Source organism: Symphalangus syndactylus, chromosome 9 (genome assembly GCF_028878055.3).
Source record: "Symphalangus syndactylus isolate Jambi chromosome 9, NHGRI_mSymSyn1-v2.1_pri, whole genome shotgun sequence".
Lineage (NCBI taxonomy): Eukaryota > Metazoa > Chordata > Mammalia > Primates > Hylobatidae > Symphalangus > Symphalangus syndactylus.
The window spans coordinates 100055801-100070046 of NC_072431.2; positions in this window are offsets into that span (position 1 = coordinate 100055801).

Sequence of the window (14246 nt, forward strand, 5' to 3'; positions counted from 1 at the left end):
TGCTGATACACGTGACAACATGGATGACTCAAATGATTATACGAAGTGGAAGAAGCTGGGCTTCTGTGATTTTCTATTCTCATTCATATTCAAGTTGTTTGCGTAACTTGTAATCTTTATTGCTTGCCACACATTATTCTTGAATAAGTATTTAACAGGAGTCTCCTGACACTTGAGATGAGCCCTCTTCCAGAGAGATCTTGCTGTGCTTCTGCCAAATTCAGATTTTGAGAATCCTTGGCCCAACCAGCTATATGTATACTTGAGAAGCTAATCTTCAGGAAAGCAGATATGCACAGGCCTTCCAGGGAAACTATATTTTCTATTTCTTTTCCTCCCTGCTCCAAGAGCACCAAGGTAGCCACAGTTCATTACAACTGCTGGGAAGAGGGCACTGGGTTCAGCTCTGACTCCTCCTTACCTTTAGCTCCTTGTTATCTGATTCCTGTTGGTAGGGTCTCCTGCGAACACCCTGTCTTGGATGGGCTCTGTGCTTTAACATGTTTTTTTGGCTCAGCAAGGCCACAGAAACAGCAGACAAGTGTTTGTGGTATCGGCAACTGCTGTCTCAGCACAGGCAGCTTTTTGTTCCAGTATTCCATTTCCCTCCCTGGTTATAGACTTTTATCCAAAAACTGGCCTGGAAGTTCCTCAATGTTTTTTTACTTCTTCACTTAAAAAAAGCCATTATTTTGTTTCTGCAAGTTTTCATAACCAGCCATCACCAGAAATTGAAAGTCCAAACATGCTCTTATTATTTAAGTAGTTGGTGTACATGGTATAAATTCAAATCTTACAGAAAGACACAAAATGAAAAAAAGCAGCCTCTCCATGGCCCCTCCTCCCAATTCCAGTCCCACCCACTCCAAGTAAAGCAAAAAGTGCTTTAGTTGTATTTCTAAAAGTTCCTACAACAGATATCTATTATTTTGCAATGGAAAAAGTTTTACTTTAAAACATCCCCGGAACTTCTTATCTTCTGATACTTATAACCTCCATATCTCCAAGTAACATCCTTCTATCTCTGTCTCTTGGTTCACAAACTCCTATGTCCAATATCTCCCACCTAAAAATGATGCCCTTTACAATCCCCTTGAAAAAGTGGAGTATACTTACCTCCTTGCCACAATCCCAATATTTTAGTCTTATTATTTCTTAGCTTACTGAGTGCCAACTATGTGCCAGGCAGTGTTTTAGAACCCACGGATACAATAGTGATCAAAACTAACAAAGTCCTTGACTTCACAGTGCTTACATTCTGGAAGAGGAGTGACAATAAGCAAACATAAGATTTGTCAGATAAGTGTTATAGAAAAATAGAACAAGGTAAAGGAAACAGGGAATGCAGGGGTGAGGGCAGATTCATGAACTTATTTTGTATTGCATAGTTAAAGAAGGGCACTCAGATAAGGCGATATCTGAGCCAAAGCAACAAAGGAAGTGAAAGAGGAAGCCTGTGGATACTTGGAGGAATTGTTATAGGCAGAAGGAAGAAGTGCCAAGGCCCTGACACAGGGGCTTGCTTGCCTGGTGTATTCCAGGAATAGCTTCAGGGGAACAAGCCAGGGGTGAGCAGGAGAAGATGAGCTGGGAAGGCAGGAGTGAGTCGCATGTAAATGTCTGTGTGTATGCATACATGCACACTCCGGATGGCTGAGGGTATTTTAGGTCATGGTAAAGACCTTAGTTTTGGCTCTAAGTAAGATAGGAGCCATGAGGGATTTTCAGCAGAGTAGTACCACGATCTGACACTGTATTTGTTAGCTTATAATAACCCCTATATTCCTTGATCCATCAACTTTAGACCAAAATGTTCATTGAAATGTTTTTTATAACAGTAAAATATTGGGGGAAATTATTTGACCACAAGCATTGTCTAAAGATATTACAGTACAACTACGAAATGGAACACTATGCAAATACAAAACATGATAAATGGAATGTTAGAAATGTGGTTCTAAAATACCACATATAATGTTATCCTGTGAATATATATGCACTGAAGAGTATGAAAAGACATATGCCAACAAATAAGGAGAAAAAAGTCTCTGGTGAGATGGGAAAAGGAGAAATACGAAGGTATTTTTTCCTTTGTGCCTTGTGTTTCCAAAAGTTCCTACAACACATATCTATTATTTCACAGTGGGAAAAATTTTACTATAAAACATCCAAGGCCAGGCATGGTGGCTCACGCCTGTAATCCCAGCACAGAGATTGGGAGGCTGAGGGGGGTGGATCACCTGAGGTCAGGAGTTCGAAACCAGCCTGGCCAATATGGTGAAACCCTGTCTCTTCTAAAAATACAAAAATTAGCCAGGTGTGGTGGCGGGCACCTGTAATCCCAGCTACTCAGGAGGCTGAGGATGGAGAATCGCTTGAACCCGGGAGGTGGAGGTTGCAGTAAGCCGAGATCGCGCCACCGCATTCCAGCCTGGTCAACAAAAGCGAAACACCATCTAAAAAAAAAAAAAAAAAAAAAAAAAATCCAAAAGATTAGAACCATAAATTAATTATTTTCTTTGTTTTAAGCTCAAAACAATTATATACAGCTCCTACGAGAATAATCAATACTGAATATCAACAAACTGACATGCATGTGGCTAACAAGTCTCTACAATGACCCACTAACATTCAGTAAAAGCTTAGAGAGCACAGGGTTAACTGCCATGCTGCACTATTTCCCCTCTTACTTGAACAAAGTAACACTTGCTGATGTAACTGTGCTTGCCAAGTTTTTGATAGTAAGTCCATCATGTCTCATAACTTCAAAGAGTCTCAAAAGTGTCAAGATCCTAAGACAGGAAACTTCTGGTAGCTGAGAATCTCTGGTTAATAGGGGGTTTGGAGAAAGCACATGCAATGGGCACAATAGAGAAGCAAGCATCAAACAATGGAGATGTCCAGGACCATCCTGGCACGTGTTCTCCGGTGTTTCTAGGAAAGGTCTCTGGTCTAGTTATCAACTGCTATGTAACAAACCATCCCAAACTTAGTGAGATAAAACAACAATCATATATTATCTTCTCTCACAATTCTGGGGATTGACTGGACTCAGCTAGGCAGCTCTCCCTCAGGTCTCTCATCCAGCTCTAGCCAGATGGTGGTTAGGCTGGAATCATCTAGAAGGCTTTCTCACTCACATGTTTGGTGGTTGACGTGGCCAGGGCTTTCTCACACAGCATAGAAGCTTGGTTCCACGGAGAACCTTCCTGAGAGAAGGCCAGTTAGAAGATGTATTACCTATTCTAACTAAGCCCCGGAAGTCATACAGCATCACTTCTGTTGCATTCTATTAGTTAGAAACAAGCTACTGGCGCCAGTTCATACTCAAGATGAGTGAAATTCAGATTTTGCTTTTTTTTTTTTTTCCAGATGGAGTCTCGCTCTGTCCCAAGCTGCAGTGCAGTGGCATCATCTTCGCTCACTGAAACCTCTGCCTCACGGGTTCAAGCGATTCTGCTTCCCCAGCCTCCTGAGTCGCTGGGATTACAGGTGTGCAGCACCGCACCCAGCTAATTTTTGTATTTTTAGTAGAGACGGGGATTTACCAGCTGGCCAGGCTGGTCTCGAACTCCTGACCTCAGTGAGTGCTCCAAAGTGGGAGCCATCACTATTATTAGCATAATCTCATTTACACAAACCTTGATAAAAGCATAGTATCAAAAGGCTGATGTGAACTGCTTCATTAATAGTCTTATTTTTATCATCATTAGGTGTGGTCCACCTATGTCCCTGGCATTAGATGACTCCACAAAGTTTTATTTTATATTGAATTATATTCTCCTACTGCCTTTTTTTCAAGACAGGATCTTGCTCCGCTGCCCAGGCTGGAGTGCAGTGGCACAATCATGACTCACCGCAGCCTCAACCTCCTGGGTTCAAGTGATCCTCCCATCTCAGCCTCCTGAATAGCTGGGACTACAGGCATGCCCCAGCAATGCCTGGCTAATTTTTAATTTTTTTTATAGGGATGGGGTCTCACTATGTTGCTCAGGCTGCTTTTGCACTCCTGGGCTCAAGTGATCCTCCTACCTCCCAAAGTACTGAGATTACAGGCATGAGCCACTGTGCCCAGCCTATTGCCTTCTTTTTAATTCATAATTTCAGAGATACTAATGGATGTAAGTCTTTCACACAACACTTCAACAGAAGTTAACACTCTGAAAAAATACAATAATTTTCTAAATACTCAGTCATTGACTTAAATATTTATAGATGACTATTATGTGTCAGAATCTGTTCTGGGTTCTGGGATACTGCAATGAACAAGACAGAAAAAAATCCCGCTTTCATCGAGTCCTCATTCTAGTGGGAGAAGGGAGATAAGATAAACAAGGAAACAAACACGATGAGGTAGGCAGTGCTAAGTGCTAAGAAGTTTAACAGGGAACAAGATGTAGAACAAGGGGGTGGTCTTCTTCTTTAGACAGAATGATCAGAGAGAGGCTATTTTATAAAGATGGGGTGGCCACAGGCGGCCTTTCTGAGGTGTGAGATTTATGCAGAGGTCTGAACAAAGAAAGAGCCAGCCAAATGAAGATGTGAAGGAAGAGCATAAATATAATAATATAAAAAACTGTATCTCACTATTAATTCTTATTCCAGCACTGGTTCAATGGGACTTTAAAGCAAAAATCCACTTGCTAAGACACAAATCTCTCAAACATATTGGGCAGAATAAAAAGTTCTGCAGTTTTAAAAAGCTGCTGTTATAATGGATGGATTAAATGTTTTTAAATATGAACCACATATAAAAGTACCAGGAGAAAATACAAGTGAAAGTTTATGTAAACTTGAGGTGGGTAAAATCCTTCTAAGCATGACCACAAAGTTCAAAAACATACAGCAAAGATTGAGAAGTGATTATTTTTATAAGAAGGCAAAAATATTGGACAGCAACAAAATACCCAAAAACACCACAAGAAAATACACTGCCATGAAGATTCCAAGATAAATGGCAAACTGAGAAACACATTTGCAACATATATTAAAGATTAACAGTTTAACATTAAAAAATATATAAAAATAAATCACTAAGGAAAAAAAGAACAGGCAATAGTCATAAGCAAGTAATTCACAAGGAAATACACACGGCCAGGACACTAACGAAAGACATTCAACTACAGTCATAAAAGAAATGGAATGGAAACTTATTTTTTGCTTACAGTATAGCAAAGATGGTAAAAGGGTGACAAAACTCTGTTTTGCCTCAAGTATGAGGAAACTTCAATTCACATATTCTGTTGGTGAGAGTATAAACCAGAAACAACTTAAAATTTCAATAGTAAAAAACTATTAATGAAATTATATGAAATAGTGTAGTTCAATAGTGGTTTAATGCTGTCATCAAAATAATGAAGTAGACCCACATTTAATGACAAATATATTTATGATGTTCTGTGGAAGGTGCAGGTTGAAAGACAGCATGTATGGTATAACAGCATTTATGAAAAATTGCATTTGCACAGACTAAGTGAAAGTACATTCATCAAATATTAACAGTGCTTATCCATATACAGTAGGATTTCAGGTAGTATTATTTTTCTTTGCATTTGTAGGTACTTATATTTTTGCTTTTGTAGTTGTCCCAAAGAAAGGTTTTTCAAACAGCTACTGGCTTAACTGTCAACTAACAATTCAAATACTTATCAGCAAAAATCAACACGGTTTGAGTTCTCAGTTGGCCAGTCAAGGGGAAGCACAGTAAAGTTAATGAAAATTCTTTAAAGCCAAGATGGTGATCAACTCTTATTAAAGAATGCCCAACTGAGGTCTTTCCTGTCATTGATATTATCACCATCATTTACTATATGTAAAAACATAAAGCTGCATTGCTACGGTTTGGTTTGTCTCCCCAAACCTGATATTAAAATATGATCCCCCAGTGTTGTAGGTGGGGGCCTAATGGGAGGTGGGTTTGGGTCATGAAGGTGGATCCCTCATAGATAGATCAATATCTTCCTTCAGGGATGAGTTCTTCCTGTATTATTAGGTCCTGTAAGAGCTAGCTGTTAAAAAGAGCCTGACACACACCCTCTCCTTGCTTCCTCTCTCACCCTGTGAGACCTGCACACATAGGCTACCCTTTACCTTCCGCCATGAGTGGAAGCCGCCTGGGACCCTCACTAGTTGCAGAGGCTGGTGCCATGCTTCTTGTACAGCCTGTAGAAACATGAGCCAAATTAACCTTGCTCTCTTTCTCTTTTTTTTTTTTTTTTGAGATAGAGTCTCACTCTGCCGCCCAGGCTGGAGTGCAGTGGCACGATCTCGGCTCACTGCAACCTCCACCTCCTGGGTTCAAGCGATTCTCCTGCCTCTGCCTCCCGAGTAGCTGGAACTACAGGCGCATGCCAGCACACCTGGCTAAGTTTTTGTATTTTTAGTACAGACAGGGTTTCACCATGTTAGCCAGGATGGTCTCGATCTCCTGACCTCGTGATCCGCCTGCCTCAGCCTCCCAAAGTGCTGGGATTACAGGCACGAGCCACCGCGTCTGGCTTTTTTTTTTTTTTTTTAATAAACTACCCAGCCCCAGGTATTCCTTTTATTATTATATTATTATTATTATTATACTTTAAGTTTTAGGGTACATGTGCACAATGTGCAGGTTTGTTACATATGTATCCATGTGCCATGTTGGTGTGCTGCACCCCTTAACTCGTCATTTAGCATTAGGTATATCTCCTAATGCTGTCCCTCCCCCCTCCCCCCACCCCACAACAGTCCCCGGAGTGTGATGTTCCCCTTCCTGTGTCCATGTGTTCCCATTGTTCAATTCCCACCTATGAGTGAGAACATGCGGTGTTTGGTTTTTTGTCCTTGCGATAGTTTACACCAATATCCTTGATGAACACTGATGCAAAAATCCTCAATAAAATACTAGCAAACTGAATCCAGCAGCGCATCAATCAAAAAGCTTATCCACCATGATCAAGTGGGCTTCATCCCTGGGATGCAAGGCTGGTTCAACATATGAAAATCAATAAATGTAATCCAGCATATAAACAGAACCAAAGACAAAAACCACATGATTATCTCAACAGATGCAGAAAAGGCCTTTGACAAAATTCAACAACGCTTCATGCTAAAAACTCTCAATAAATTAGGTATTGATGGGATGTATCTCAAAATAATAAGAGCTATCTATGACAAACCCACAGCCAATATCATACTGAGTGGGCAAAAACAGGAAGCATTCCCTTTGAAAACTGGCACAAGACAGGGATGTCCTCTCTCACCACTCCTATTCAACATAGTGTTGGAAGTTCTGGCCAGGGCAATTAGGCAGGAGAAGGAAATAAAGGGTATTCAATTAGGAAAAGAGGAAGTCAAATTGTCCCTGTTTGCAGATGACATGATTGTATATCTAGAAAACCCCATTGTCTCAGCCCAAAATCTCCTTAAGCTGATAAGCAACTTCAGCAAAGTCTCAGGATACAAAATCAATGTACAAAAATCACAAGCATTCTTGTATACCAATAAAAGACAGAGAGTCAAATCATGAATGAACTCCCATTCCCAACTGCTTCAAAGAGAATAAAATACCTAGGAATCCAACTTACAAGGGATGTGAAGGACCTCTTCAAGGAGAACTACAAACCGCTGCTCAATGAAATAAAAGAGGATACAAACAAATGGAAGAACATTCCATGCTCATGGGTTGGAAGAATCAATATCATGAAAATGGCCATACTGCCCAAGGCAATTTATAGATTCAATGCCATCCCCATCAAGCTACCAATGACTTTCTTCACAGAATTGGAAAAAACTACTTTAAAGTTCATATGGAACCAAAAAAGAGACCGCATCGCCAAGTCAATCCTAAGCCAAAAGAACAAAGCTGGAGGAATCATGCTACCTGACTTCAAACTATACTACAAGGCTACAGTAACCAAAACAGCATGGTACTGGTACCAAAACAGAGACATAGATCAATGGAACAGAACAGAGCCCTCAGAAATAATGCCGCATATCTACAACTATCTGATCTTTGACAAACCTGACAAAAACAAGCAATGGGATAAGGATTGCCTATTTAATAAATGGTGCTGGGAAAACTGGCTAGCCATATGTAGAAAGCTGAAACTGGATCCCTTCCTTACACCTTATATAAAAATTAATTCAAGATGGATTACAGACTTACATGTTAGACCTAAAACCATAAAAACCCTAGAAGAAAACCTAGGCAATACCATTCAGGACATAGGCGTGGGCAAGGACTTCATGTCTAAAACACCAAAAACAATGGCAACAAAAGCCAAAATTGACAAATGGGATCTAATTAAACTAAAGAGCTTCTGCACAGCAAAAGAAACTACCATCAGAGTGAACAGGCAACCTACAAAATGAGAGGTATTCCTTTATTGCAATACAAAACAGACTAAGACATATACAAATACTTATGAACTGGAATGATCTAATCTCAAGGTCAAGCACCGTAGAAAATTCTTACATTTCTCAGCCCAAGAACACTTTCCAATCTCAAAATATATTACAAAAATGCAGTCATCAAGACTGTATGGTACTGGCCTAATAGATATAGCTCAATGGAATAAAATTAACAGTTCTGAAGTAAATCCATACATTTACAGTCAACTGATTTTCAACAGAGGCAAGATGACAGTTCATGAGGAAAGAATAGTTTTTTCAACAAATGATGCTGGAACAACTGGACATCCACATGCAAAAGATTAAAGTTGGACCACCTACCCCGTCCCACTTCGTACTGTATATAAAAATTCACTGCAGATGTATCAGAGACCTAAATAAGAGCCAATGTTATAAAATCCTTAGAAGAAAACAAAGGTGCAAATCCTAATGACCTTCGATTAGGCTATGGCTCCTAGATGACACTGAAAGCATAAGTAGCCAAATAAAAGTTAGATAAATTTGACTTCATCAAAATGAGAACTTCTGTGCTGCAAAGGTTGCTATTAAAAAAGTAAAAAGACAATCCACACAATGAAAATATTTGCAAATCACATATATGATAAGGGTCTAGATACAAGTTTGTCTAGTCCACCTTACTTTGTTGTTGTTTTTGTTCTGTTTTGTTTTTAGAGTTTAGCAGCCTGAAGCCATGGTTTTTAGTTTCTGTCTCTAGTGATAAGCAGAAAAGAGGGATGAGGAAGGGGCTTTACCGGCCCAACCAGAAACAGAAACTAAGAACACATGACTGTATTCTCTCCCTTGGACACCCCTGGTGACTCTAGAACATATAAAGAACTCTCAAAATGCTACAGTAGAATTTTTAAATGAGCAAAGGATTTGAATAGACATTTCTCCAAAGAGATATATAAATGGCCAATAAGCATGAAAATATGCTCAACAGAGTCACTAGGATATGTAAATTAAAGCCATGAGATGCAACCTGATAGCTGTTTTATTATAGGATAGCTATAATAAAAAAGATGGACAATAACAAGTGTTGGCAAAGATGTGGAGAAACTGGAACCCTGATAATGACACTGCTGTTGGGAATGTAAAATGGTGGAGTCAAAAGTTTGGCAGTTGTCAGGAAGTTAAACACAGAGTTATCAAATGACCCAGCAAATCTACTCCTAGGTATATGCCCAAGGGAATTGAAAACACATTCACACCAAGACCTATACACTAATGCTCATGGTAGCATTATTCATAACAGCCAAAGAGTGAAAACAGTCCCAATTTCCATAAACAAAATGTGGTACATACAATGGAATATGATTCAACCACGAAAAAAAATAAAGTACGAACATGGGTTACAACATGAGGGAACCTTGAAAACATGATGCTGAATGAAAGAAATCAACAGAAAAGGCCACCTGTTGTATGATTCTCTTTAATAAAATGTCCAGAATAGACAGATCCATAGAGACAGAAAGTAGGTTAGTTATTTTGGGGCAAAGAGGGAAGGGGGAAATGGAGAGCGACCACTAATGAGCATAGGATTTCTTTTCAAAGTGATGTAAATGTTCTGGAATCCATGGTGATGGCTGTACAATCTTGTAAATATGCTAAAAAAAACACTCTGAATTGTACACTTCAAAATGGTGAATTTTATGGCATATAAATATCTCAATTAAAAATGACAAAAAAAGGATAATGGCAAACTTCTTGTCTGAAGCTATGTAAGACAAAAGAGTAGAACAACAACTTTAAAGTGCTGAAAGACAACACAACAAACAAAAGACAATCTAGAATTCTAGGCCTAGCAAAAATTTCTTTCAAAACTGAAGGTGATTATTTCAAGATTTACTGTAATTCTACAGTAATCAAGGTAGTGTTATATTAACATAGACATATAAATTAATGGAATAGAATAGAGCCCAGAAACTGGTCTACACATAGAAGGTTATCTGATTTGCAACAAAGATGGAAAGTTAATTCAATAGGGAAAAGGTATTCATTTTACCAAATGACCTGGAACAAACTGGAGAGTGATATAGTTAAGCATGAACCTCAGCCCTTATCCTCACAATAGACAATAATTAACTCAAATTCTATCACAGATCTGAATCTAAGAGCCATAGAGAAAATCTTTTGTAACTTTGTATTAGGCAACAATTTCTTAGGACAAAAAAAGGCAAGAAAACAGGAAAGAATAAACTAATACATTTGACATCGAAATTTAAAACTTTTGCTCTTTCAAAGGCACTATTAAGAAAATGGAAAGGCAAGCACAGATTGAGAATGCATTTGCAAATTACATATCTAAGACTTGTATAAAAAACAAAGAACTCTTACAACTCATTAATAAGATATACAACTGCAACTTCAGCAAAGTCTCAGGATACAAAATCAATGTGCAAAATTCACAAGCATTCCCATGCACCAATAATAGACAGCCACAACATGAGTGAACTCCCCTTCACAATTGCTACAAAGAGAAAATGCCTAGGAATACAACTCACAAGCGATATGAAGGACCTCTTCAAAATAAGAGAGGACATAAACAAATGGAAAAACATTCCATGCTCATGGATAGGAGGAATCAATATTGTGAAAATGGCCACACAGCCCAAAGTAATTTACAGATTAAATGCTAATTTCAACAAGCTACCACTGACTTTCTTCACAGAATTGGAAAAAACTACTTTAAATTTCATATGGAACCAAAAAAGAGCTCATATAGCCAAGACAATCCTAAGCAAAAAGAACAAAGCTGGAAGCATCACGCTATCTGACTTTAAATTATACTACAAGGCTATGGTAACCAAAACAGCATGGTACTGGTACCAAACAGATATACAGACCAATGGAACAGAACAGAGGCCTTGGAAATAATGCCACACATCTACAATCATCTGTTCTTTGACAAACCTGACAAAAACAAGCAATGAGGAAGGGATTCCCTATTTAATAAATGGTGTTGGGAAAACCGGCTAGCCATATGCAAAAAACTGAAACTGGTCCCCTTCCTTACACCTTATACAAAAATTAACTCAAGACAGATTAAAGACTTAAACGTAAGACCTAAAACCATAAAACCCTAGAAGAAAACCTAGGCAATACCATTCAGGACATAGGCATGGGCAAAGACTTCATGACTAAAACACCAAAATCAATGGCAACAAAAGCCAAAATTGACAAATGGATCTAATTAAAGAGCTTCTACATAGCAAAAGAAACTATCATCAGAGTGAACAGGCAACCTACAGAATGGGAGAAAATTTTTGCAATCTATCCATCTGAAAAGGGCTAATATCCAGAATCTACAAGGAACCTAAACAAATTTACAAGAAAAAAACAAGCAGCCCCATCAAAAAGTGGGCAAAGAATATGACAGACACTTTTCTCAAAAGAAGACATTTATGTGGCCAACAAACTTATGGAAAAAAAGCTCATCATCACTGGTCATTAGAGAAATGCAAATCAAAACCACAATGTTATACTATTCTCACGCCAGTTAGAGTGGCAATCATTAAAAAGTCAGGAAACAACAGATGCTGGAGAGGATGTGGACAAATAGGAACAATTTTACACTGTTGGTGGGACTGTAAATTAGTTCAAGCATTATGGAAGACAGTGTGGCGATTCCTCAAGGATCTAGAACTAGAAATACCATTGACCCAGCAATCCCATTACTGGGTATATACCCAAAGGATTATTAAATCATTCTGCTATAAAGGCACATGCACACATGCAGCACCATTCACAATGGCAAAGACTTGGAACCAACCCAAATGCCCATCAGCGATAGACTGGATAAAGAAAATGTGACACATACACACCACGGAATACTATGCAGCCATAAAAAAGGATGAGTTCCTGTCCTTTGCAGGGACATGGATGAAACTGGAAACCATCATTCTCAGCAAACTAACACAGAAACAGAAAACCAAACACTGCATGTTCTCATTCATAAGTGGGAGCTGAACAATGAGAACACCTGGACACGAGGAGGGGAACATCACACATTGGGGTCTGTCAGGGGGTGGGGGGATAGGGGAGGCAGAGCATTAGAAAAAATACCTAATGCAGATGACGGGTTGATGGGTGCAGCAGACCATCATGGCACATGTATACCTATGTAACAAACCTGCATGTTCTCCACATGTATCCTAGAACTTAAATAAAAAAAAAAAAAAAAAGCATCCCAATGAGATTATAGGAACGTCTGAGTAATGAGTTTGGCAAATTTTCTCCCCAAAAAGCAAAGATAAAACTTGACAAAACTGCGAAACTACTCATTTCAGAATTCTGAGAACTAATGCATGCAACAAGCTGAGAAACATTTACTCAAGAAAACCTACTGAACCTTGGTTAGAACAGTGAAAGTCTGTGGCATTATAGTCTGAGGCTGCCCCTGTCTCACTCTCCCCCAGTCCTTCAAGTTCTGTGGCACTATAGTTCTACCAGGGTGGGCAGGCTGTCAAGGCCTGCAGCCTCCCTGTTGGAGGGGGCTAAACTGATATGGAGCAGAATGTGGGAAAAATACACATACAGGAGTGTTGTCAAAAACAATACCTATCTGAGGGCTGGGCACGGTGGCTCACGCCTGTAATCCCAGCACTTTGGGAGGCCGAGGCGGGTGGATAACAAGGTCAGGAGATCGAGACCATCCTGGATAACACAGTGAAACCCCATCTCTACTAAAAATACAAAAAATTAGCTAGGCGAGGTGGCGGGTGCCTGTAGTCCCAGCTACTCAGGAGGCTGAGGCAGGAGAATGGCGTGAACCCCGGGGGACAGCGCCTGCAGTGAGCCGAGATTGCGCCACTGCACTCCAGCCTGGGCGACAGCGAGACTCTGTCTCAAAAAAAAAAAAAAAAAAGAAAACAATACCTATCTGGACAGCAAACAGGGAAGGCCAAAATTTTACCTAGATTGAGATACTGGCTGTGGCAAGCCACAGATGGGCAAAACAGCCAGGAATTTAACAGACCTAGGGAATGAGGTAACAGTGAGCATGGTGTGTAAAGCTGCACACATATGACCCAGCAATTGTACTTCTAAATACTTACCCAAAACAAATGAAAACATATGTCCAAACAAAAAACTGAAGGCAAACGTTCATACAGGCATTATTCATAAAAGCCCCAAAAGTGGAGACGATACAATTCATCAACTGGCAAGTGGATAAACAAATGTGGTATATCTATACAATAGAATGAGTTTTTAAAAATTATTTTTGCTATTCAGCGAAAAAGGGAAGAATTATACATGCTAAACATGGGTGATCTCCAGAAACAATTATGTTAGGTGAAGCCAAATGCAAATGACTCTATTTTGTATCATACCATTTATATATAATATCTAGTCAAGGAAAATCTATGGAGACAGAAAGCTGATTAGTGGTTGCCTAGGTCTAGAGGAGGGGAAAATTGAGGGTGATTGCTAATGAGTATATCTTTAGGGTGATATAAATATTCTAAAACTGATTATGCTAAGGACTGTACAACTCTAAAAATATATGAAAAACCATTTAATTGTATACTTTTAGTAGGTAGATTTTTATGGTATGTAAATTACCAGCCTGGGCGACAGAGCGAGACTCTGTCTCAAAAAAAAAAAAAAAAAAAAAAAAATTAAACCTCAATAAACCTGTTAAAAATAATAGTATGAAGAACTGAACAGACCTTTCACCAAAGAAGCTACAGGAATGGCAAATAAGCATATAAAAAGATGATTCATGTCATTAGTGGTTAAGTAGATTCCAACTAAAACCACGAGATACCACTACATACCCACTATAATGGTCAAAATTAAAAAGACCAACACCAGCATGTGTTGGCAATAATGGGGTAAAACTGCAACCCTCATAC